This window comes from Centrocercus urophasianus, unplaced genomic scaffold, assembly GCF_019232065.1.
Source record: "Centrocercus urophasianus isolate 14NV4802_14NV808 unplaced genomic scaffold, USGS_Curo_1.0 seq_12, whole genome shotgun sequence".
Taxonomy (NCBI): domain Eukaryota; kingdom Metazoa; phylum Chordata; class Aves; order Galliformes; family Phasianidae; genus Centrocercus; species Centrocercus urophasianus.
The window spans coordinates 47964836-47987886 of NW_024884364.1; the positions used below are offsets into that span (position 1 = coordinate 47964836).

At 40.1% G+C, this 23051-nt stretch overlaps 1 protein-coding gene across 1 annotated transcript in view; it reads left to right on the plus strand.

Moving 5' to 3' along the window:
- ARHGAP6 (Rho GTPase activating protein 6) overlaps positions 1 to 23051 on the plus strand; it is a 299714-nt gene that overhangs the window by 107171 nt on the left and 169492 nt on the right. The gene's annotated exons all lie outside the window — the stretch shown is intronic.

The following is a 23051-nucleotide window of genomic DNA, read 5'->3' on the forward strand; positions in this document are numbered from 1 at the left end:
ACCGTGCCAGGAACTTGGGTATTTGCCACCAGGCGATTCACAGTGAGGAACAAGATGATGTCAGCCTCAGTTCCTCAGTATTGCCTGCTGTGGTGTATTCTACATCACAGTTGTGTAGTCTCTTCATTTGTTGGACATAGTTGACTGTGATGCCCACATACTGTTATAACATACCTGTTTTCAAGATCTTATGTTCTGACCACTGCTGTGTAATAATGAAACAGATATGCATGATAATGAAACAGGCATGCGTGAGAATAAATGAGTTGTTTGCCCTTAAAAGGAAGTGCATTTAGCAAACAGAACATCAGTCTTAATTGCCACTGATGTCTTGAGCAGGAGCATTTAGCTATTAGCTGAATCAGAATTTACTTGTATATCTGTAGGTGTCTTGCCTTATGATTTCCGTTTTCAATAAGGTAAAAATTTTTGACGTAGCACTGGGAAACCTAGCTACATAGTAGCTCTTTAGGAATTCAATTTCAAAGTCTCATAACTTAATTAGACAGAGGGATTTCCAAGTTTTGATAAACTTGCTGAAATAGAGTAACAGCATTAATGAAGTTAGAGCTGCATAACAAAGAATGCAGAATCCAGGAATAACACTATCTCTTAGTGATTTTATGTTGTGGTGCTTCAATGTCTCCTGATATCTTGCTAGTAAGCAGTAAGAATTCGTTGGCATTTACAAGTCAGATCTTTTCTTCATCTGATCTGCAGCTGGTTTATCTTTGCAGCTTTTTAGTTATTTGGAAATAAGTATATCTACAAGTTTAGGCAGACAGTAACCAAACTTTGAAGGTCTGAAAATACAGATATGTTCTGAAGTTGCATCTTCTGCTTCTTTTTATTAAACAACAAAAGCAAAGAACCTGGGGTGGAAAATGTCCGCCATTGTGTAGGATTTGGTCATCTTACAGTCTTTGAACAAAAGCTATCAGAAAAACAATATTTTGTTGAATGTCACTAGGGCTGAGGCATATAGAACCAGAGAGGCAAATCTTACTCAGAATGGGAAGTTCCTTACATTTATTTGACACTTTGATTAGATTTATGCTCTCCTTACATTTTTTGAAATAGTTAAACTTACTTTGATTTCTTTGGTTTCTCTGTTACTGCTTGTTAGTTGGACTACTATGCAATAATGATTTTACTTTGCTTTATTCAAGTTTATCTTTCAGCTGAAGTAGAGTTTTTTTTGTTCCTTACTGTTACAGATAAAATATTGTAATATGAAGTTTCAAACTTATGCTTCAGGGTATCTAAAGTTACAGAAACATCTCCCTACCAGGATACTCCAGCTTAAATCACTCTTGGTAGAGCTGGATGGTCCAGAACATAAAAGATGCTATCTATGTTTTATAAAATAAAACCTGATTCTGTACAGCATCTTGGGTTTGTTTTTGTTTTTTTTTTTCAGTTGTCCTCAGCACAAATTAGAGAAACTTGAGGTCAACTTTTGCTTACAAATCATTTTCCATTATATTTGTATTAAAAATATTTACACGGTTTTTCCTATTCATTATGTTTATACAAAAATAAAGCCAATAAATTAATAGCATAAATTAACTGGTAGGGAAAAAATAATGAAACAGGGGACTAGCAGCGCAGCTTCTGGATAAGTATTTTAAGTTTCAGATTCTGGGATGGATTTCACAGAACCACAGAATTGTAGGAGTTGGAAGGGATCTGTGGAGATCATCATCTAGTCCAACTCCCTGCTAAAGCAGGTTCCCTACAGCAGGTCTCACAGGAAAGCGTCCAGGTTGGTTTTGAATATCTCCACAGAAGGAGACTCCACCACCGCTCTGGGCAGCCTGTTCAGTGCTCTGTTACCTTCACAGTAATGAAGGTTTTTCTCGTGTTCAGGTGGAACTTCCTGTGTTCCAGTTGGTGCTGTTGCCTCTTGTGCTATTACTGGGCATCACTGAACAGATCCTGGCCCCATCCACTTGACTCCTGCCCTTTAGATATTTGTAAGTGTCGATAAGATTCCTTCTTGACCTTCTCTTCTCCAGGCTGAAGAGTCCCAGACCTTTCAGCCTTTCCTCATACAGAAGGAACTTGTCCAGAAGCTTTTATTTATTTTTTTTTTTGAACTGGGTAGCTCAGAACTAGACACAGTGACACATTGCTCCAGGTGTGGCCTCTAAGGGCAGAGCAGAGGGGGTGGATCACCTCCTGCTGGTTACACTCTACTTAATGCTCTTCAGGATACCACAGACCTTCTTGTTCAGAAAGGCAGACTGCTGGCTCATGGAGTTTGTTGAAAGCAAAATAAATGTAATATTTCTCAGTGTTTCTGATTGTAGGAGAGGGAAACATAGTTCTTATTTTTTTAATCAAAAAAAAAATTTTTTTTTTCTTCTACTGTCAACGTTTTCTACCCAGAGAGATTTGAGAACAGATCAATCCTGTAAACTCTAATGACACAGAGTTTTCTGATAAAGTATCAAAACTCCTTCCATCATCTGGCACTGGCATCTAACACAATCCCCATGCTTACCCCCCATACTCCAATCTGCCATCCTATCTGCTGCACAGAAACCACTGTCTTGGCTGGCAGTGGGGTTGGGGCTGCACAGTGATCTGCTTCTCAGCACAAACTTGCAAGCAGGTACGTCGCATCATGGTGGATGTTGGTGCTTGTTCTGAAGTGGAGGATGGAATGAAGCACCAGGGAGATGGGACCAAAAATGCTTGGGCCACCGTTGCTGCCAGAGGATTTGTAGAGCTGCGGTCTGTAGGATAGGTCCATTTGGCTCTGCTACCAGATCTTTTTACACATTTCTAGGTTGCTTTAACTTAATGCTTTTGGCATAGATTTAGCCCATGGAAAGAGTTCATAGGATCAAAAAATGGTTTGGATTGGAAGGAACCTCAGAGATGATGTAGTTCTTAAATGTGCTTGTTGTCATAGTAAGATATTAGCTCTTATCTGGCTAGTGAGGTCGAGTTCAGGGTAGGTGAAGCAGAAGGTGCCAGAGTCCAATCCTTTAACAGACATAATGAGGTTTTAGCTATTCTACGAAAGTAAGAATTTGTCTTACTTCAGAGGGCACAATCATCTTGAAAGATGTATGTTAACAGGATTTACAGTATTGGAGAGGTGTTTGGAAATACTTTTAAAGGAGTTTCCTGGTTGCGTGTCAAGAATGTATGCTAAGTACATAAACAAGAACTTATTCACCTTCACCCTTTTTCATGGTAACAATAAACCCCTTAAAGCAATGTATACTGAGAGATTACTGCACTTCTTGAATGGGTAAAGTCATTTACTCAAATACATAGAATAAGTGATATGGCAAGACTGTCTTATGTGCTAATAATGTTCACCCTTTTGTCACCAGAAATCTTGAGAAGAAAGCACAGAAAATATTAGCATATCTCATTTGCAGTGATGTATTGTATGAGGAAAATCATCTGCTGACTGATGGCCTGGTGTATTTTCCTGCTTCTAGAGTGGTGCTGGTAAACAGGAAATATTTTCATTCCTATTGTAGATTTTTTTTTCCATTCTGAAGGTTCAAAGGTTTCAGTCTCCCAGAGCATTTTAACGTTTCTGGTAGTGTGTTGGACAACACAAGGCCACATACTATAAAAGCTCTGTCCCTGTGCTGAGGTTCTTTCTCACAAGTAATGAATTGTTGATAGTCATTGTCCCTGGAGTTTTTGGGAATTAACTGGTGAATCTGGGTGAGATCGCTTAGGTTCACTAAGAACAAATTCAGAGAATTCATGAATTTTCTTCTCAAGTACAACTATCTGCTATTAACTGTTCTTTCAGCCTCTGACTTTTTTTTCTTTTTTTTATTTTAGTTTTGTGAGGCACTGAGAAGCATCAAGAACCAAAAAGGCATTAACAAACAGTATTATTTTCACAACAAACATGATTTAGAACCCAGTTTTTCAAGATTTATGCAAGTACCTAAGGGTTCTTTGAAACTGGTTTGAAACTGGTATCAACAAGGACTCAGGTTTTCTTATTGCTACATATAAGAAATGCATTCCTGTGGGGAGGAAAAAAAAAAATAAATAGCACATTTGGGTTTTTTTGAAATGAATGCAAGACTTACATGAACATAAGAGCAAAGAAGGACTAGGATAGCCACTGTTTTCTCAGAACAGGAAAGCTGTATCTGCAATCATCCCAACCCTGCATCTCTGGTTCATTTCATCAGCATGACTTTAGTCACTGCCCAAAATAGGCACAGTAGTTTTGGATGGTAATGCTTAACCACCCGTGTCTTCTTCCATGCCATTTGAGCAGAGGACAGAACAACAAAAACATTTTGTTATCATTATTATAATTTAACAAAATTACATTTTGTTGTCACAAGGCCAAGGAATAAAAGACAGAGGGACAAAACTGACAGGTGGGGGTAGGAGCTCCCCACTGTGATCTGGGCCCACAGACTCCTTTTGAACCCACATAGATTTATGGCTTTCGTTGTAATTGGTTTTAGAACTGTTTTTTTAGGCTTCTCAATTGCCAGTTGTTATTTCAGGTAAATTTTAAACTGCTTTGCTGGTGCTGGTACCAATGGCAAAGTAGTTGAGAAAGGTAAACCAACTTCTGAATCAAGTGGTAGTTTTTCATTTGTGTGAATTCCTTCTATCAGCTGCTGTAAGCTTAGGCAGGAGCTGGTGCTGTCAGTGATGAGCTGAATAGGAGAGCGCTTCATCTCTTGGTGATGTTCCAAATTATAGCTAATGATGAAACTACACCTTCAGCGGCTTTTAATTCACTGAGCCTTCTGACTTGGGTAGAACAGTTTAAAACACCACCTTTAGGATATTGCAGAATGCATCCTGAGCAGTTTGAGAAGTTACCAGTCCCCAGCTCGCAGCTAGAGACAGCTGCCCCCACAGCAATGTGAGCAGAAGAAAAGGTCTGTCAGTTGAGTGGAAATTGTTGAATGTTGGCATAAAAATACTTTCATCGCCAGTTTAAGCTGAGAAGCCAGCGTATTTCCAAATCAGCTTTGACATGAGTGCTCCTACAATGGAAATAACCACAGCTGGGGTTCAAAATCATGCTTATACCGTCCTTGGTGCTCAAACTGGGAGGAGGAGAGAAGAGAAAGGGATACACATAGTCACCACTGGAGGACAGGTCGTTTAGAGGAGACTTTTACTGTATTACAGCTTTGGTTGTTTTACATAGCTTGAAGATGACTTAACAAAATACTTGCCTGGGTTTTTCCTTTAATAGGATATCCTTTGATATATAGTTTTTTAACTGGCTTTAATTTTATTATGTAGAGTACTGTTATATAAAACAACTTGGATTAGTAGAGAATCATCTGAGTAAGGAATTGGCTAATAGGAATATGACAACAATTAATGTTGAAAGAGGAAATGTTAGCTAGAGGGAAATTACTAGTGAAATTCCTGTTGGTCTTAAGACCAATTTAGTAAAACAGACCTTTAGAACAGAGGAATTGTACGAACAAAATATGCTGATGACTCAAAGCTTGGACTTGCAATCAACAAAAAATGGGATTAAGATACCCCTTTCTTAAGGGGAGGGAAAGACTGGGCTATCTTGTGAATCAGTCAAGTAGAAGTGCTGTGATAGGAAGAAGAGCCCTTCCAAGGAAGTGAGATTAAGGGTTCGGCTATTTGGTTTAAGAAAACAAAGCCTGGGAAGATTCGATTACTACCTGTCTGAGAATAAAAGTGAGGGAACACGGAGAACTGTTTCAGTTAAAGCATAGTCTTAGCATACCAAGAGATGAACTGAAGAAGTGCACTCTTTGACCTGAAATTTGAATGGAAAATCTAATCATAACATCCTGTAGCAGCTTCTCAGGGAAAGAAGTGGAGAGACGTACCTAGTTCTATACGTGCACTTGGGTAACTTACAGAATGTTTTGTCCTACACTAGGAGACTGGGCTTGAGATGCACAATTAAACATTCTTTTTCCTGGCTAGGGTAAATCTGGGGGAAAAATACCATTGACGTTACTGATAATTCTGATCATAATCTCCTGGAGCTGCTTACTTCAGAGTGTGATCTTCCCTCTTCTGGTAATTTCATTAGGTCATTAACAAAGCTGATTTTCATTTATTGTTGGTTTTCAAAATCAACAGCTTGCTGCTCTTAGCTGAGAAAGGTCACACCTCTCTCAGCTGTTGTTTCAGGTAATTCAAACACTCTGCCACCCGGCTGATCTGAGTCATTGATTGCTTTACAAGTGCTCTTTGCAGCTCAAAGGGATAGGGATTTACCAAAGTTTCTCTTACTTCTGTGATAAAAGATTCCCATTGCAGGAAGGTTTACCACATTGTATTGTGAGCCATCCCATTGACCACCTGGGCGTGGCAGGAAGGTGTTGACGCCATCCCATTTGAGATGTGCTGACCCCTCTTCCCATAGCCTGGAGCTTCAAAGGCATGTCAAAAATCTTGAATGCAGCCAGGTACTGCCAATTGTAATGATTATAGAGAACAGACAGTTAAAATAACATGTGGATTAGGTCAGATGGTGTTTAAGTCAGGCAGACAGCATGTTTGTTCTGCAGATTCCTGAGGCCTCTCACTAGAGAGGTCACAAGTTCCTGGGTCTACCTGTGAACTCAATGGCTCCAAGAGGGGATAATTGAGTTCAGCTTATTCGGGTGCAGGTTTTGTTAGTCTTCAGCGTTGTTTCTGAATTGATTTTTGTGATTTAATGACATAATTATCCAATTCCATTAGCTGTAGTTGGGATCATAACTCTCAGAACTTTGAGCCACTGGTTTTCTATGCAGCCCTTACCTGGCCATTCTGTATCTGTGCTACTTCTGCTGTATAGGGAAAAAAAAAAATCTACACAGTTGAAGGTTGATGTCTTGTTTTCTTTTTCCTCAAGCTTTTTCTAGTATTTTGCATGGAAATTGTGTTCTGATAGTGTTTTCATTCTAAAGATGTTTCCCTTGGCTTTCCATTTTTATGATCATTTATCTGTATCTCACACAGATAATTTCAAAACAATTTTGCATGTTTTGAAAGCTGCACACTCTCACCTATTCTGACCGATGTGTGTTGTATGTGCTTATATACATGATAAGAGAGATCTTGATCAGAGAAGTCTTGCATACTGGGATCCAAATATCCTTGGATATGTAAATCTTTTGCAGTTCTTGATGAAAGTGAAGCCTGCTCATTTCCCCTGCCAATCCAGTACAGTAGGTATGCTATGAATAAGGCAGGCTGCTTGATGTGCTGAGTGGCAGCTATCCAGGGAGGTGACTTGACAGCCCATTATTTCTCAAGAATGTCTGTTCAAGTGGAATATGTCACATTTTCAGCCTTTCACTTCATCACTCCATTTTAAAATGAAAAAAGACGCACATTATTTTTTTTTGCACAAGATGAATGTTTACAGTTCACGCACACCTCTAATTCTTGAGAGTTTAAGAACTATAGCATGAATATTAAACTACTGTGGTAGAAAATACTTTCTTGATAGAAAAAGGTGAAACATTCTGAACTTTTAACCATCTCTGTTACCTACTACCTATCCAGCTTCATATTTTTATTCACCTGAATGATGCAGTTGAAATGATATACAGTGATGCAGCTAAAAGAAAAATAAGTAAATGAAATGCAGTTCAAGTGGTTTAAGTAAATGGGCAAATTTTTCTCCTTTTTGTTAATTAATTTGGATCTCTACATTATTGAATCATCTGTTAATGATATAATCTTAAGTTAACTTGTGTAGAAAAGGAAGAAGCTATCACATTGAGAAGTTCAGTAATTTCTGTTTAAAGCCTATATTTAGGATAATTTCTTAGGGAATGGTGTGTGTGTGTGTGTGTGTGTGTATGTATGAAAAGAAAAAACAACTTCCTTGCCCTTCACTAGATAAATTCCAGGGCCTCCACATCTTTCTTGTAGTGAGGGGCCCAAAACTGAACACAGTACTTGAGGTGTGGCCTTGCTAGGGCTGAGTACAGGGGGATGATGACCTACCTACTCTTACTGGAAATCTTACTAGAAAATCTTAGATTGTGCAGTAACTTTGGAGTTGTTTCATGGTTGAAGTGGACTAATTTGGGTTAGACTGGTTTGTAGTGGGATGTTCTTGGAAATTTTTAAACTTCCTCGGAAACTCAATCATCTGGCTATTGTTGGATAAATTACATTGTCGAGGTAAAGCTGAGATGTTGTATCCAGTGTGTTACTAAAGCACTTGTCAGTCAGGTTTCATGTGCACTTTCAGGGGCAGAATTGTCTTCACTATGGCCTCTTCCTGTAGGCTTTATTAAAGGAACTGTGTTCTTAGTTATCACCACCTTTGATGTGCTAAGTGGTGCACAGCAGGGGTACCAGAAGCTATGACTTTAGTCATAACACTATTTTAGCAGACATTCACCGCTGTTGCAGGTTTCCTTGTTCATGTGTACAAACAATGTAGCAGTTGTAGTGATTAGTGAGTTATTAGAAAAGACTGATTTTGTTCCAAATACTCCTATGAGCATACAAGTGAATGGTTTCCATTTGAAGCAAGGAAATAGAGGATCTCATGAGCTGACTGAGTTCTGCCAGGCAGCCTTAACTGTTTTATAGCAAGTAACTTCATTAAGTTCTTCTGAATTTTTCCAGTTTTCCTCTGTGGCTTTTAAGCCCTTCTGATAATTAACAGTTTGTGATGGCCCTCTTGACTAACTGTGGAAATGTGCTTGTTTGCTGTGGGAGAGGCAGAGGCATTCTGTTGCAACAGGATTGTGCAGAGCCCAGTACAGTGTGACCTGGGTGCTGCTCAGCAGTGCTCAGTGCTGTTGGTATGTGAGCGATTAATTAAGTCTCATTAAGAAACTAGCAAAAAAACCCACACATTTTTTAGAAATAGCCCTGAAGTTGTTGTTACAACTTTTCGAAGCCATGAAAAGCATGAAGTTTATTCTGTGTGCAGATAAGTGCCTGAGATTCAGAGTTTTTCTGTAGTTCACTCACAGCCTCATGCTTTGTCCTTCCTATATCTTTTTCTTACTGGATATGCAGATTTAGAGAAGGTGTTTCAGGTGTTGTCACAGCTGATGTGAATGCATTAATCTCTAACTTCTAGAAGTAGTCACATCTGGCCATCAGCTGGCCTTGCAATTCAGTCCTCATATCATATCCTTCCAGTTGCGGTTTGGAACAGTGGTATGCATATGCACTACATTAGGTTACCTTCAATATTTTTTTCTTAAGGATTGAGTGCATGCTTCCTTGAAGAGAGAAATGTATCCTCATTCAAACTGCAGGTACTGATTCCTGAGACTCCTTTTTCCTCAGCATCTTTATTTTGTCCTCTCCTGCATTTGCTCTGATCACAAGGTCTCCATTTCACACCAATTCATCTAGTGGAATGATAGCAGCTCCCCTTCAGGGCCAGCTTCCTCTGTGAGCCTGCAGAGGAGAGTGTCAGGAACTGACTGGGTCTGCCTGTCATGGTTAAGTTGCTGATGCTGCTCCTTACTATCAGCTGTATCTATTAGAGGACAGATTTGTTTTTTTATTGTTTTGTTTTGTTTTTCTTTTTAAAGGACAACATAATGCAGCAAAATGGTCAGTCCTAAACTTGCAAGATAAAAGATATAACCACAGATTGTGGTTACGCTCTGAACTTTTGAGAAGTAAATCTTTTTCACTTCATTCAAGATCTTTTATTTCTGTGCATGGCAATGCTGCACGAGTGCCATCAAGACCCAACCTATCCCTAGGTTACTTTCTGTGTAACCCTACGCTTGCTCTTCTAACTCAGAATCTCTGAACAGGGAGAACAGAAGGGTTATTGGCAGGATCTGAAATGTGTCTGTGAAATTTTGTGTTGGTTATTGGCTAACTATGTACCCAGGTAGCATTTTGACATGACTGGAAAAAACTGTGACACTTGCTAGTGGATGAAGCTAAATCTACTCAGCTTCTTAGTAAGGGTTTCCATAGCAGGTTCACAGTAGTCTGACTGGGATGCTTTAGAGGTATGAAATGAACAAATGTGGTACATGTATGCTGAAGTAACTAACAGTGATCTCCTCTGGAGGATTGAAATATGCTGAGCTAAAAGTTTATATGAAAGGTCAACAGGATCCCAAGACTGTGCCTTATTAGAAATTCTCCCCTGCTTTTGTTACGTTTCCATTTTTGTGTTGTCACTGTGAAAAGTGTCTGTGGCCCCTGCGTTTGCTCAGCGCACAGCAGAGGAGCTGAAGGGAGGCCTGATGGCGGCTGCAGCTCCTCACAGGGAGCGGAGGGGCAGCGCTGAGCTCTGCTCTGTGTGACAGCGACAGGGCCCGAGGGAACGGCGTGGAGCTGCGTCAGGGGAGGGCAGCTGGGGGTCAGGGAAAGGGGCTGCACCACAGCGCGGTGGGCGGGGAACGGGATGCACAGCGCTGTGGGCACGGCCCCAGTGCCGGAGTGCAAGGAGCGTCTGGACAGTGCTCTCAGACATCGGGTTTGATTTTTGGGCATTCCTGTGCAGAGCCAGAAGTTGGACTTGATGATCCTTGTAGGTCCCTTCCAACTCAGGATATTCTCTGAATGTGAGTTTGGAAATCACTGCAGGAGAGCTGATGAAACAAGAGAGCAACATGGTGAATTGCTATACAAAAACCAGTACTCTGAAAACTTTTTCACTGCATCTTTAATCACTGCTTGCTTTGGTGGCTGTGTGCAAATTATGCTTTCCTGCACAGTTCTGCTGTGCTCACTGGTGGCGTTTTGTAATGGTTGCTTCTTGTCCGCTTAGAGCCCAAAGAGCCCATATGTCCCTTTTCCAGGGCCCTGGTTCAGCAAGCAGGATGTGCTGTACTGTCAGGCATGCTCAGCTGAGCTCACCTCTGAGCTTTATGCGCAAAGGCATTAGAAGATGCTCTCTTTGCAAAGAATATGCAACCCCAGAAGATGGAGTGGTAGCAAAGTATGCCATGAGATGAAGACAGCCTGCTGTTATTGGTCCCATGTTTTATTTAGGATCTGGCAGCTAGTGAAAGCACCCTCTAGCTTGGAAACTGAACTATGTGCTATGTGCTATGGCAGAAAGAAACAAAGAATATTAAACCCCTGGATGCTATTTTAATTAAAATAATTTTTCAGTGTAGAACAGTACTTTAGGCATGTGCTATCGTGGTAGTCCAGAGAGGAGTACGGACTAGAGCCATATGAACTAGAAACTCTGACATCTGCCTCTGGACAAAGAGCAGCTTGAAGTGGTGGGCACGGATATGCTCTTTCCAGATCCATTTGGAGCTGTAACAAAGTTACTTCCCTACTACTGGAAGCTACTGATTTCTCATTGAGTAATTGAATATGTGAGCACTTGCACTTCACTGCGATAAAATGGTTTGCTTAAACGGCCCTGCTGAGGAGGTGGTGATTTCTGGCTGAGATAAGGTAGCTTAGCAGCTGTGGCCTGTAGGCTTTCACTTGGTTATTTGTAATTGCCTAATTATTGCTTGAATATATTAAAAAAATATATGCTTCTACTTAAACTGGCATAAGCTTATGTTGTAGTTAGGTCTACTGCCTCCTGAAACAAGTAACTTTTTTTTTTTTTAATAACAAGAAACAAATTGCATGCCTTTTATTCTTTTGTTTATAGTAACACTGCTGTTATATTGTACATTAAAGCAGAGTAAAATCTGCTAAAATGAGGAAAATACTTGTGTCCAGAATCAAGAATTTAGGGCAATTTCTCTTTCATTTATGTCATCGAAAAAAAATTGGCAAGTGTATCAAAGAAAATATTTATCTTTTGTTTGTAATTCCAAGGGCTCCCTTGTCTGCTCCTCCAGACTTTTTCTTCATTTTTTGCTGTCAGTCCCACGGCTGTGGCTTTATGAGCCTCTGCTGTCTCTTAGCTGCTGTGTCATTTTGGCTCTCCTTTCTGGGGGCCCCTTTCTCCAGCCTCCAGCTTTGAAGCTGCAGTGCTATTGGAAAGCCTAAACTTAAACATTGCTGTTGTCCTGCCTTTGTCCGCAGCCGTTCTCATTTGCTGTGTACTGATCTCCCTAAGACATACAAGTGTGGTTTATGTCAGCGTTGGTAAAATAAATCCATGTGTATTTATCCAGTACAATTTTGTTGTACTTCAATAATAATTCTTTCCCATTGTCCTCAAGCCTGCTTATACTATGTAAAGTGTCTAAGATGACATGGTTAATTGTTAAGAATTACACAGACAGAAAACCCCATAGACATCTAAAACCTGTCACCATTTGAGTTAGAACACACATGCACTTTTGTATCCATTGCCTTAGTCAGCCCAAGGTTTGGGTGATGGGGTGGTGCTCCTCAAAGAATGTTTGTATCATTGTTTAAGTACAGCTGTATATGTACGTATGTAATTACGTGTATAAAGGCATCCTTTGGGCTTGGAATGTGCTTTGTGATGACAACAGCTCCGAAGATTTGAAAACCATATGAGACATCGTGCTTTGCTCTTTCAGAATTGTTGAGTTCAGGCCACATCTGATTGTAGTGCGAATCCTTGCTGGCCCTAGCAAGGAGTTGTGGCTGGGGAGGTTTCCCCTTCGTGCTGCTCCTTGGCAAGGGGCTGGAATGGGGCTGGCTTCTGCTCACAGCAGGCCTTTCTCACTGAAGAGAAAAGAAGGGGACCGTATTGAGAAAGATTGGGATGGGAAGGTGAGCAGTAATGCCTGAGAAACTAAAGTGTGTTTAGGTCAATATTTTGCCTCTGTGATTAAAAGAAGAGTGAAGGTGGAGATTCCCCTGGTGCTATGTTCCCTGAACTCAACAGATATATTACGATGCTCCATCCCACAGTACATATGCTTGAAGTTGTGCATTTCAAACCAGATAGTCATCTAGGGAAAACTGCCATTTACTGGGGATTTAACAGATGTGACATTTGTTAATATGCCATAAACAAGGTTGATGGTATAGCAAATACTGTTCAGTTGAAAATGGACTGCATCGCTGTAACTGTTAACGGGTTTTCTAGGAATCTCCTCTGTGCCTGGTGAGAACCTTTATGTTATTAGTTTGAGCATCAGAGCAGTTTATGTACCTTGTGGGGGTTCTTAACATATGTGAAAAACATCATGATAATATCAGGAACACATAATGAGAAATAATCATTGATGAACAGAAATGTACCAGCCCCAGGGAAACTTGTGTGCTGGTGTCCAAACAGAGTGGTAAGCCAAGTATTGCCTATGGTTTTCTTTCCAATTCTGCCACAAATGGCTTTATGGTCAAGAACTCCTTTTGATTTCCCTGTTCCCAAGTGAAAATGAAAGTACTCAAGTTTGTGCATATTTAACGTCTCGAATCTCTGCTAGTGAAAGGCTCTGGGCTGTTATAGTGAAAGACAGAAGATATGCAAGACTTATCACAGTGTCATAGCCACAAATACCTCCATACACAAATAGCTGGTAACGGGGTTGACCCAGATTTCTGAAGGAAGCAATGCTTGCTTTTCTTTTTTTTTTTTTTTTTTTTTTTTTTCCTTCACATGGTGCTTCTTTCATTCAGAAAGACTTTTGCTTACCAGAAGTGTACTCTTATAAAATGAATATTTATAAATGAATGAATGTTGTAATATTTATTCCATTCCACCAATCTCATAGTAAAATGAAGGTCTAGCAGAAAAACCTATGGCTGTTTCTTCAGTCTCTATGATTCACTTGAACTGCAGCATTTTTGCAATAGGAAAACGCCCCTGACTGTGCGTAAAGCAGAAATATCATTGGAACCTTTTGTGTGTTTCTTGAAGGTAGTAAAAACATGATAGATCAAAGCAAAGGATTACAGGAAGAGAGGGATTTGAAAGTTGATGTAACATCTATTCATATACATATAAATACACATATGCATTTATATAAAATGAGAATTATGGCTAAATTCTTGGGGCTGCTTTTACAGATAAATTATGGGCTATTTGCATGCAGATTGACTAGTAATGTTGCTAGCAAGACCAAAAAAAAACCCAAGTGTAAATGCAGTGTCCCTCAACGGATTGATACTCATCAACTTCCCTTAAACTGTATCAAATAAAGGCATCTATGTAGAGCAGATAAGAAACCAAAGTAATTTGAATACATGGACACAATCGTAATGAGTAATCTATTATCATTTGAAGATTTTTTTTAATGATGACAATAGAAGCATTTAGTGAAAGAGCATAAGATTGGCATGATTGTAAGCATAATGACTGGAGCAGGTTACTTGCATGGTTGTAACTAAACTCATGTTTAAAAGCTCTTTGTTTTTTTCAAGTGTAAGTGAGAAAACTGTGAAGGGAAGAAAATAATGTCTGGACCTTATTCTGCCTTTGGGCATATGGGTTTTCTTTCTATGTGTGAAACAGTTGAGGAGATTCATCTCTTTCTTCTCAATCAAAGTTTGTCCTCTTATGGCTGTCAAGAGAGAACAAAAAATAAGATTGTGCACACTGCTTACCTGGTTCAGAAATCCTAAATGTAAGCTGTACCTTCTCCTTTGAGCTTTCGAAGTCTCCATTAAAAAAAAAAAAATGCACAGAAAATGTAGATACATTGACATCAAAAGTAATCCAGTGTTTCAATAACAGCTCATGGCAGTTGGAAACTTGTTACAGAGGTCAGACATGTTTCTTGAGCAGGACTTAGGATGCCCACTAACTTCTCGTTTGAAAGCTGAGTATTGATTTACGCTTATTTTTTTTCTCATCAGGAAGCACAACAAACCTTCAATTTTGTTAATCAGCTGAATAACGAGAATGTGTATTTATTTTCTAGGTATGCAGCCTTCACTCCCTCATTTGTTAATCCCTAATAGTTAAAGTGTTGTCAATTCTGTCCTGAATTTTTTGGATATGCTGTTGAAACCAATATGGCAGAGATCAATGTATATTCATACCTGATTGAAGTGAAGAGCTGAAGAATTTTTATTTAACAATCTGTTGCCCCTACAAACCACAGTTTTTCTTTGCTAGGTTTTGAAAATCAAAGCTTTTGGTAAGGGATTTGTTGTTAGCTAAGCACAGCGTGGTGTGAGCTGAAGTTGAGATGCCTCCATAGCTGTTGTTTTCTTCCCTGATCCCTAACATTGTTCATCCAGTGCTGAAAACCTGAGCTTTTCATTTCTGAGCTGTATTTTTGCTCTTCTCTAATCTACCCAGGCAGTTTGGAAATGTAATTTAATGTGATGAGTCACACACTCAGTTTCATCGCATGAAGAGCAGACAAAAACAGCCATCAATTACGCCAAGGAATTTTGTCCCATTTGTCTGCCCGTTCCCCAGCTTGTTTCCCCTTTTCTGTTACAGTACATCAGTTTACACTAGAGATCTGAAAGCAGGCTTTGGGCAGGATTGTAATTCATGTATTCTCTTCAGAACAGCTCTGCTTGTTGCTGATGTTTAAAATAAATGTGCAGATGCTTGCTCAGTTGCTGCTGTTTAACAACACCTGAGAGGCAAAGGTTGAGCAGCGTTCCTGAGCTCATCTGCTGCAGCCAAGCTATTAGTCTCCTGGCAGGTGAGCAGCATGGTCCTGCTTGCTATTAAAAAGAGGATCTCAGTGCATTATTATGAATGAGCCCAGAGGAGAGAAGGTTTTGGTGTACTGTTGGGAATCAGTGTGGTGAGAACAGCCAAGTGGGTGCATTACAGAATGCCTCTGGGACTGGCAGCTGTCTTGTTTTCAGTACATGTTCCAGAAGTACAAATTCCTAACTGGGCGTTTTTGTTTTTTTTTTACTTTGTTCTGTTTTTTGTGATTTAAGAGGCTCATGATACAACTTTTCACTGCAACTGTAAATCTTCAAGTGCAGTCTAGATTGTACAAGCTAAATAGCCTTAAAGTCCGTGTCCTTGATAGCATACTTGCAGTGCTATTGTTGATTTGTGCTCTTGTGTTTGTCCTCTTTTAAAAACACAAATATTGCCTCAGGTATTTAAAAAGGTAGGCCCTTTTTAGCGTAAAAAAAAAAAAAAAAACATGTGCGTCTATCCCTTTGCCATTCTAATTCTAGCAAATCCTTTAAAATTATTTCAGCTTGAACAGAGCAGTAAACAATAAATAAATTACACATCCAACTGTATGTCTAGCAAAGAACCTCTAAGTTGAGTAAATACATCCATAACACTTTTACAGATCATTGCCTCAGCAAACCTCTCACATATATTCTGTCTTGCTTCTCCCCAGCTTCCCACAAAATGTAATAGGAGGTTAATAGACTTGAGCTAAAGATCAGTGATCTGTTTATCTGGGAAATGACACTAATGAAATTAGCAGACCCCAAGAAAAAGATCATGGGTGCATGTGAATTTGGTTGGAAGTCCCAGAATTATTCTGGTTTCTGGAAGGTGCCTAGCATGGGTTGGGTACCTGAGCAGGCATGCAGAGTGGTTAGTGCAAACAAGTGCTGCATTGTCTGGATGCAATGATGAGGGAGGTATTCAAGCCACATAAAATGCTGCTTGGATGCTTTTCAATTGCTGCAATTAAGATGAACAGGCCAAATCAAGGTAACATTGTATAGAGATGGCTGGCATGTTTCTCTGAAAATAAGATCTGTAGCTTTTAAGTATAAATTACTCTGCGCAATGTGAATTGCACATGCCAGGTCTTACTAAAAGGCACAGCCTGAAAACACAGCAGCAGGAGAGAAATCAGGATCCCCTATTCATCTTAACTTTGAAGTCTAAACGACAATTTATCTACTACTGATTTGTGGCAGGAACATTGGAACATCCAGCAAATTGTTTTATTCCACTGGAATAGCTGGAAATGCTGATATTTGCCCAGTTGACTGATTGTTCCATGTATGCATAAGTTATATCCATGGTATGAATAAGAAATAATAATAAAGTCATAAAACCTATCTAGGGCAATGCTGATCAAGTTCTGTTTCACTTCATTAGAATACATGGAAGAAATTAGTGAGTTTGTGGACAAATGTTTCACCTTTAAGGACAGTTTTTAGAAAAGCCATGGACATCATTTTTACAGGAGAAAAATATATATTTTCTCACAATCTTTTTCTTCTCAAAAAGTTTGCTTTCTCCTCATTTCATCACAGCCATAGAGATAAGGATGTAGGTGTTGTGTCCGTATTGTCTAGGAAATGGGGTGTGGAGATGCTGCTGCCCATGTCACTGCCAACACAGCTTGGGGATGGCATTTTGGGATCCCAGAATGGCCTGGGTTGAAAAGGACCTCAAAGATCATCTAGTTTCAATCCCCCTGCTATGTGCAGGGTTGCTAACCACCAGACCAGGCTGCCCAGAGCCACATCCAGCCTGGCCTTGAATGCCTCCAGCAATGGGGCATCCACAACCTCCTTGGACAACCTGTTCCAGTGCATTACCACCCTCGGAGTGAAAAACTTCCCTCTCACATCTAATCTAAACCTCCCCCCCCCGTCTCAGTTTAAAACCATTCCCCCTTGTCCTGTCACTATCCACCTTGTAAACAGTTGTTCTCCCTCCTGTTTATACGCTCCTTTCAAATATTGGAAGGCCTCAATGAGGTTTCCTCAGAGATAAGGCTGGGCTGCTTCATGGATGCAGGTGAGGACTTCTGCACCTTCTGCCACTCAATCACATAAACGTGCCTGTTTGGATCTTCCCTGCTCTATGTGCAATTGGCCTCTTGACCAGTTTCTCCCCACTCCCATTTCCACCTTCTCTGTGCCTGGTACCAACCTGTCCACATTGCATAGCACAGGAGGAAACATTCCCTAGAGCCTCTGTGTGGGTGCCTGTGCATGTTGGGTTGCCTTTACCTTTGCATCTGGTCCACTGGAGCGGTGAGCTGAGGGGAAGGTACAATAGAAAGGAGGGATTTCTCCCTATCCATTCCTATTTCCTTCCTCTGTTGTGGAAAAGCAACCCTATAGAGAGATGCTTGTGTCATGGCATGCAGGAAGCTGCTGGTACACCTGACCTGCTCTTGGCCTGCCAACTGAGCGTCTCTGCTAGTTTAGTGCCTCCATGGTGCTTCAGGCCCCTTCTGCAATGCTGACATGTGGCTGTGCGTTTGTAGGGGGCCTGCCACAGTGAAGGTGTCATCCTGTTGGCATTTTCTGTGTCAGCGTGCTGCAGAAATCCCACCTGCTGCCAGAGCTGGGATGCCTGCATTGTACTGATGAAAGCAAGAGGTGTTTCAGTAATCCCTGTACAAAAAGCAGGTACCTACAGTTGGTAGCTCATAAGCATAAGTTACCACTGCATCATGGACTGTTGTTCCACGATGCTTTCTCCTGGAGGCAGACAGAGTGGCTGTCTTGGAAGCTGTGCTGAGCCATGGTGCTGCAACGTGGAGCCAGCACTGTCTGAAAAACAGATCCACTCCTGGTGATGAAATTTAACAAAATGCGTCTTTTCTCCATACTCCTACTCTTTGTACTCTCTGTACTGTGGTATTGTCATCAGATGGAATGGGACTTTTGACCTATTAGATGATACACTTGCCATTTCTGTATTCATCCAAAAAAAACAAATGAAGTGAATGTGACCACAACTCCTGTGCATCTGAGGCTGAATACAGTGTGGCCAGGAGTCTTTGGCACCCATGCAGGGAAAAAGCAAAATCTAACAAAATATTTTATGATATTAGTGCAAATCTGCAGTTACAGTGCAGCATTTTTGAAGTCAGCAAGGCATATACTGATTCTTCTTCTTCTTTTTTTTTTTTTTTTTGTTGTTGTAGAGAAGGTTGCAATTTTCTTATAGGAACAGAACTAGCTTTAAGAGCTGGCTTTATGCAGTCATTTATATGCTGGCATGAGTCATGAACTTGAAAGGGAGTCTGCCTAGGTGATTAATTTTCTCTGCATTACTGTAGATCTTGTTATTTGCTCATGTATTTTTCTTAAAGGATCCATTTAAAATGTATCTAGCCATAGATTGAATTTTGGTTGATTTTAATTTTAACAGTGCTCTTACAAATGGCTTCCAGTGCAGAAGATGGTGGAAATTCAGCTTTAAATTCATGAGTCTTGTGCTTTAAGAACTTGTCTGGGATTTAATGGCTCTAAGACAGAAGACTTACCCAGGAATGCAGTCTTTTGCAAGTTGCTCCCTGCTTCATCTGCCATCTTTAAAATGAAGCTAATTCTATTTATTGTGTGAACGTCTTGGGAGTTCGAAGTATTTGTGAAGAAGCCCAGTTTAATGATGATAAAGATCCTCAGGTTATGATCTTTTGTGTCTCATGTCACAGATCTGGGATCTTGCTGGTATGATTGAAATGCCCTTATGTATGTATAGAAAAGGAGAAGGATGAGTCATTTACCTCATTCTTCTCAGCCTGTGGCAGTGAGCAAAACAATCACGGACTCAAATTAGCTTCAACTCTCATAGCAACCCCGTATTTGTTTCAGACTGATTTCCCTCTGGAAATTTTGTCTAGAGACACTCCTTGAAGTGCTGGGAGATGCCCCAAAACTAAGACAGCACTGCAGAACATTGTTTTCACCCTCATTATTCCATCTCTTGTTGATACCAACACGAGAGGAGATTGGAGATTGGACACAGACACAATTAGTTGAATCTCACAAATGCCACCTCATCAGGCAGTGTCCTGTTGGTGCCGAAGGTCAGCTACATTGTGCTGGCACGCTGCTACATAAACAGAAACAGTGCGTGAGATGGATGAGAAGCTAGTTTGTGTCCCTGCAAATTTGCATTCTATGTTTTGATGCAGTTTCTAGCTACCAACCTAATTGTGCTGGCATAAGGCTTCTACGAGCTTTCAGTGGCAAAGATGCATCCATAAACAGGGAGAAATGTGCTCTGTGCTGCTGAACGCATCACTGATGTATGTATCATATTGTACTCAAGAGTGCAATATTGAATTTGGGGGATATAAGAAACACAGCATGCTAGGTTTATTGATTCTAGTGCAAATTACCATGCTGGTGAGTAAAAATTAAATACAACTGGTATAAAAATCATAAAAATCCTTATATTAACAAATCAGTCCTTATTAAAATATATGGTTTGGATCCTATGAGTTGCTAACTTAAGAAAGTAGTTTTTAGGTAAAATATTTTTTAATGCTCGGATGTATGTTTTAGTGACGTAGTTTGGCCACAAAGTATTTCTCTGTGGGGGAAAAAGAAGGAGCTGTTAGCTTACTGGAATCTTGTGTTCTCAATTGAGTGCAATCCATAGACAAGTGCATTTTGAAATGACGATGGATGCAGTTTACAAATGTTATAGAGAGAGTCAATTTGGAACAGCCTAAATACATAATGTGGTGCAAAACTGTGATGAGTTTCATGAAAATGTAATGTTTTTCTCAAGTTAGTGCCATATAACTTTTCCCTTCAGAAAACAAACAAACAAAACAGAACAAAAGAAAGAAAAAAACCAATTTATTTCTGTTGTTGCTTTGGCAATAAGAAGAAATCAAACTGATAAAAGCCTCTCTTTTACACTGGATTCATTTGTACCAAACTGTTTCACACACATGAAAGAAAATGATTTGTTTTGAGAGATTTCTGGAAAAGCATGAGAGAAGGAAGAGATGGATCTGCACCTGAAGTCAGCAGTACCTGTGCTTTTCCCTCTTGATCTTAGTTTGGGGTAGTACTTGCAGAGCATTCTGTTGTTGTATTTGCTATATCTTGGGACCAGGAGTTCCCTAGATTTCTGATGAGCATACTAATTCATTAGGAGCAAATTTGCTTTCTGGACTTGTATGCTTCCAAAGGCATTGCTGCTGGAAAAAAACTCTCTGGATGAGTGGTGCTGGTGTGTCAAGGAGCATCATCTTGGAAATGATGTACTCAGAAAAGGCCTGGAAAAAATAATCCTAGCCAACCTAGAGCTCACACAGCCAAATATGCAAGAAAACCAAGTTATATAAACTCTGTAATCTGTCTCTGCTACTGATTGATAGCTGCTTGGAATGTACCATGATTTTTACTCTGTTTTTGAAAACATTTTCATTTTCATCATCTTTCTTCATCTTAAAGAGATAGGTATGAAAAGAGAAGACTGTGGTGTTCCTTATTTTCCTGGTTGTCTAGTGGTTGAACAAATACAGACCTGAGAAACCATCTGGTCAATTTTTCCAAGCAGAAGCTACTGCTTGAGACTTGTCTGGCTTCACCTAAGGTTTCTGTCCTCCTAACAGGCATAGCATAGGGATGTGGTCTTGTCCTCTATGTATAGGCTTGAATACAGGTAAGAGGCGAACAGGCAGGAGACCAGCTGAAGAATGAAATGTTCCTAATATTGTGTTGCCAGATGTTCAATAATGTCCACTGGTGTATTCCACCAGGTACTCCTTGGAGGAATGCATTGCACGATCAGTCTCTGCATACAAAGGCAAAGTGCAGAACTGGAAGACTTTCTTGCAGTTGAAGATCGTCTATTATCTTGGAAATGAAGCTGGCAGCACTGTGACATTCTTTTCTTTCAAGGGTGGAACCAGTTTCTCTAGACTCAAGGATGAAAGGCATGCATTGGAAGTTGAGGAAAAAATCTTACTATTCAGAACAGCGCTTAAATGTTCCTTCAGGACAGAAGCAATGATCAGTATTTTGTTAAAACAACTTAAACCTGGGGGGAGTATCACCTCAGACTCCTGGTAATTGTGCTTCTCTCTCAGGCTATCATTTTCTAGAGGCTCACCCTTTTCCTGAAATACTTCCTAGGATAGACAGTAATTCCTCTGCGGACTTCTATTTATCTGTCTCAGTTATTTGTTTTCATTTCTTTTGCTCTGGAGGAAGGGAGTGTCCATTGATTGCTTTTTCAGTAAACTCTGAATTAATGCTGCTTGTGCAGCACCTGGCAGAGAGGAGCCTTAGTTCACCTCTAGGGCTCTCGGCTATTACTGTAGTTCTAACTAAATCACCAGTCTGAGAGCATTGCCAGTATGGTGAGCTCACGGAGGCTGCTGGCTGGGCATTTTTAGGACTTCCAGGCCACATGGCTCCTGCTTCTGGTGCATTTTTATCTACTGCGTTACTCTAAGAAGTGCTCTAAAGGTTCAGTTATTTTTGATCTGCTATACAAATTACCATCTCGGTTTTTTACACTGTAGAAAGACAAACTGTCATCCTACCTCCCAAAGGTTTCTAGAACCATTTGTGTCATCTGTTTGGCAAGAAGCTCTGTCTGAGGAGCAGTTCTCGAATCTGTTGTTTTTTGCATCTGAGCAACTCTTTTGTCCCCAGGTGCAGCAGTTTATCCATCCATCCTTCTTAATGGGTACTAGCTACAAAATAGAACATCATCATTTCAGTTTCATATTGAATATGGGAAATTTCTTTCTAAAATGGGGAAGAACTTTATGGCCAGTGATGGAGCACTGGAACAGGCTGCCCAGAGAGATTGTGGAGTCACCGGTGGAGATATTCAAGACCTGTCTGGGTGCTTCCTTACCTGTGTAACCTAGTTTAGGATAGCTATTTTAGCAGGGGAGTTGGATTCATCTCTTGAGGTCTCTTCCAACCCCTGCAATTCTGTGATTCTATGAATACTGGTTTGCTGAATGACCTTTGATGCATGACCACATTGAATGATGTGGCCAAGGTTTGGTTAAGTCTGAATTAGATCTTGGGTTGTTTGATTTCCTCTCTCAACTCCATACTTCTCTTCTTTGCAAGCTATATTAAAAACTTTCTTATTCCAGTGCTTGCTTTCTCCTCAGAAGGCCTTGTGAAGAACTCTGTGTAAAGCCAAAAGCAATATTAGTTTGTGGAATCAACTTTCAGTATGTGTTGAAAGTTGTGTAATCACCACCTTACCTCTCAGAAAGACTGGGTGCTTTCCTTTGGTACATCTCATAAACATGTGGAGCCTGGGAAAGTTGTCTTTTTCAGAAACTCAAGAGACCTGACTAAAAAATTATATTGTCTGGAAATGTATCAAGAGTTTTTCTCCCTGTGAGTTCAAACCTAGCCCCATCTTGACACTGTGTAAACTCACCGGATGCTTTCTCCAGGCTACAACAATATTTTGATGCCAAAGAGTGTTTGAAAAAGAAAAAAAGTGAAAGTTTAAAAAATTATTAACTGGAAGAGCATAATAGAAAATGCTATTTAAGCTTCAGATTCTTGTTGAAACATAATGTAAACAACTGATATGCACAGAAAATGAACCATGTGCAAGGAAG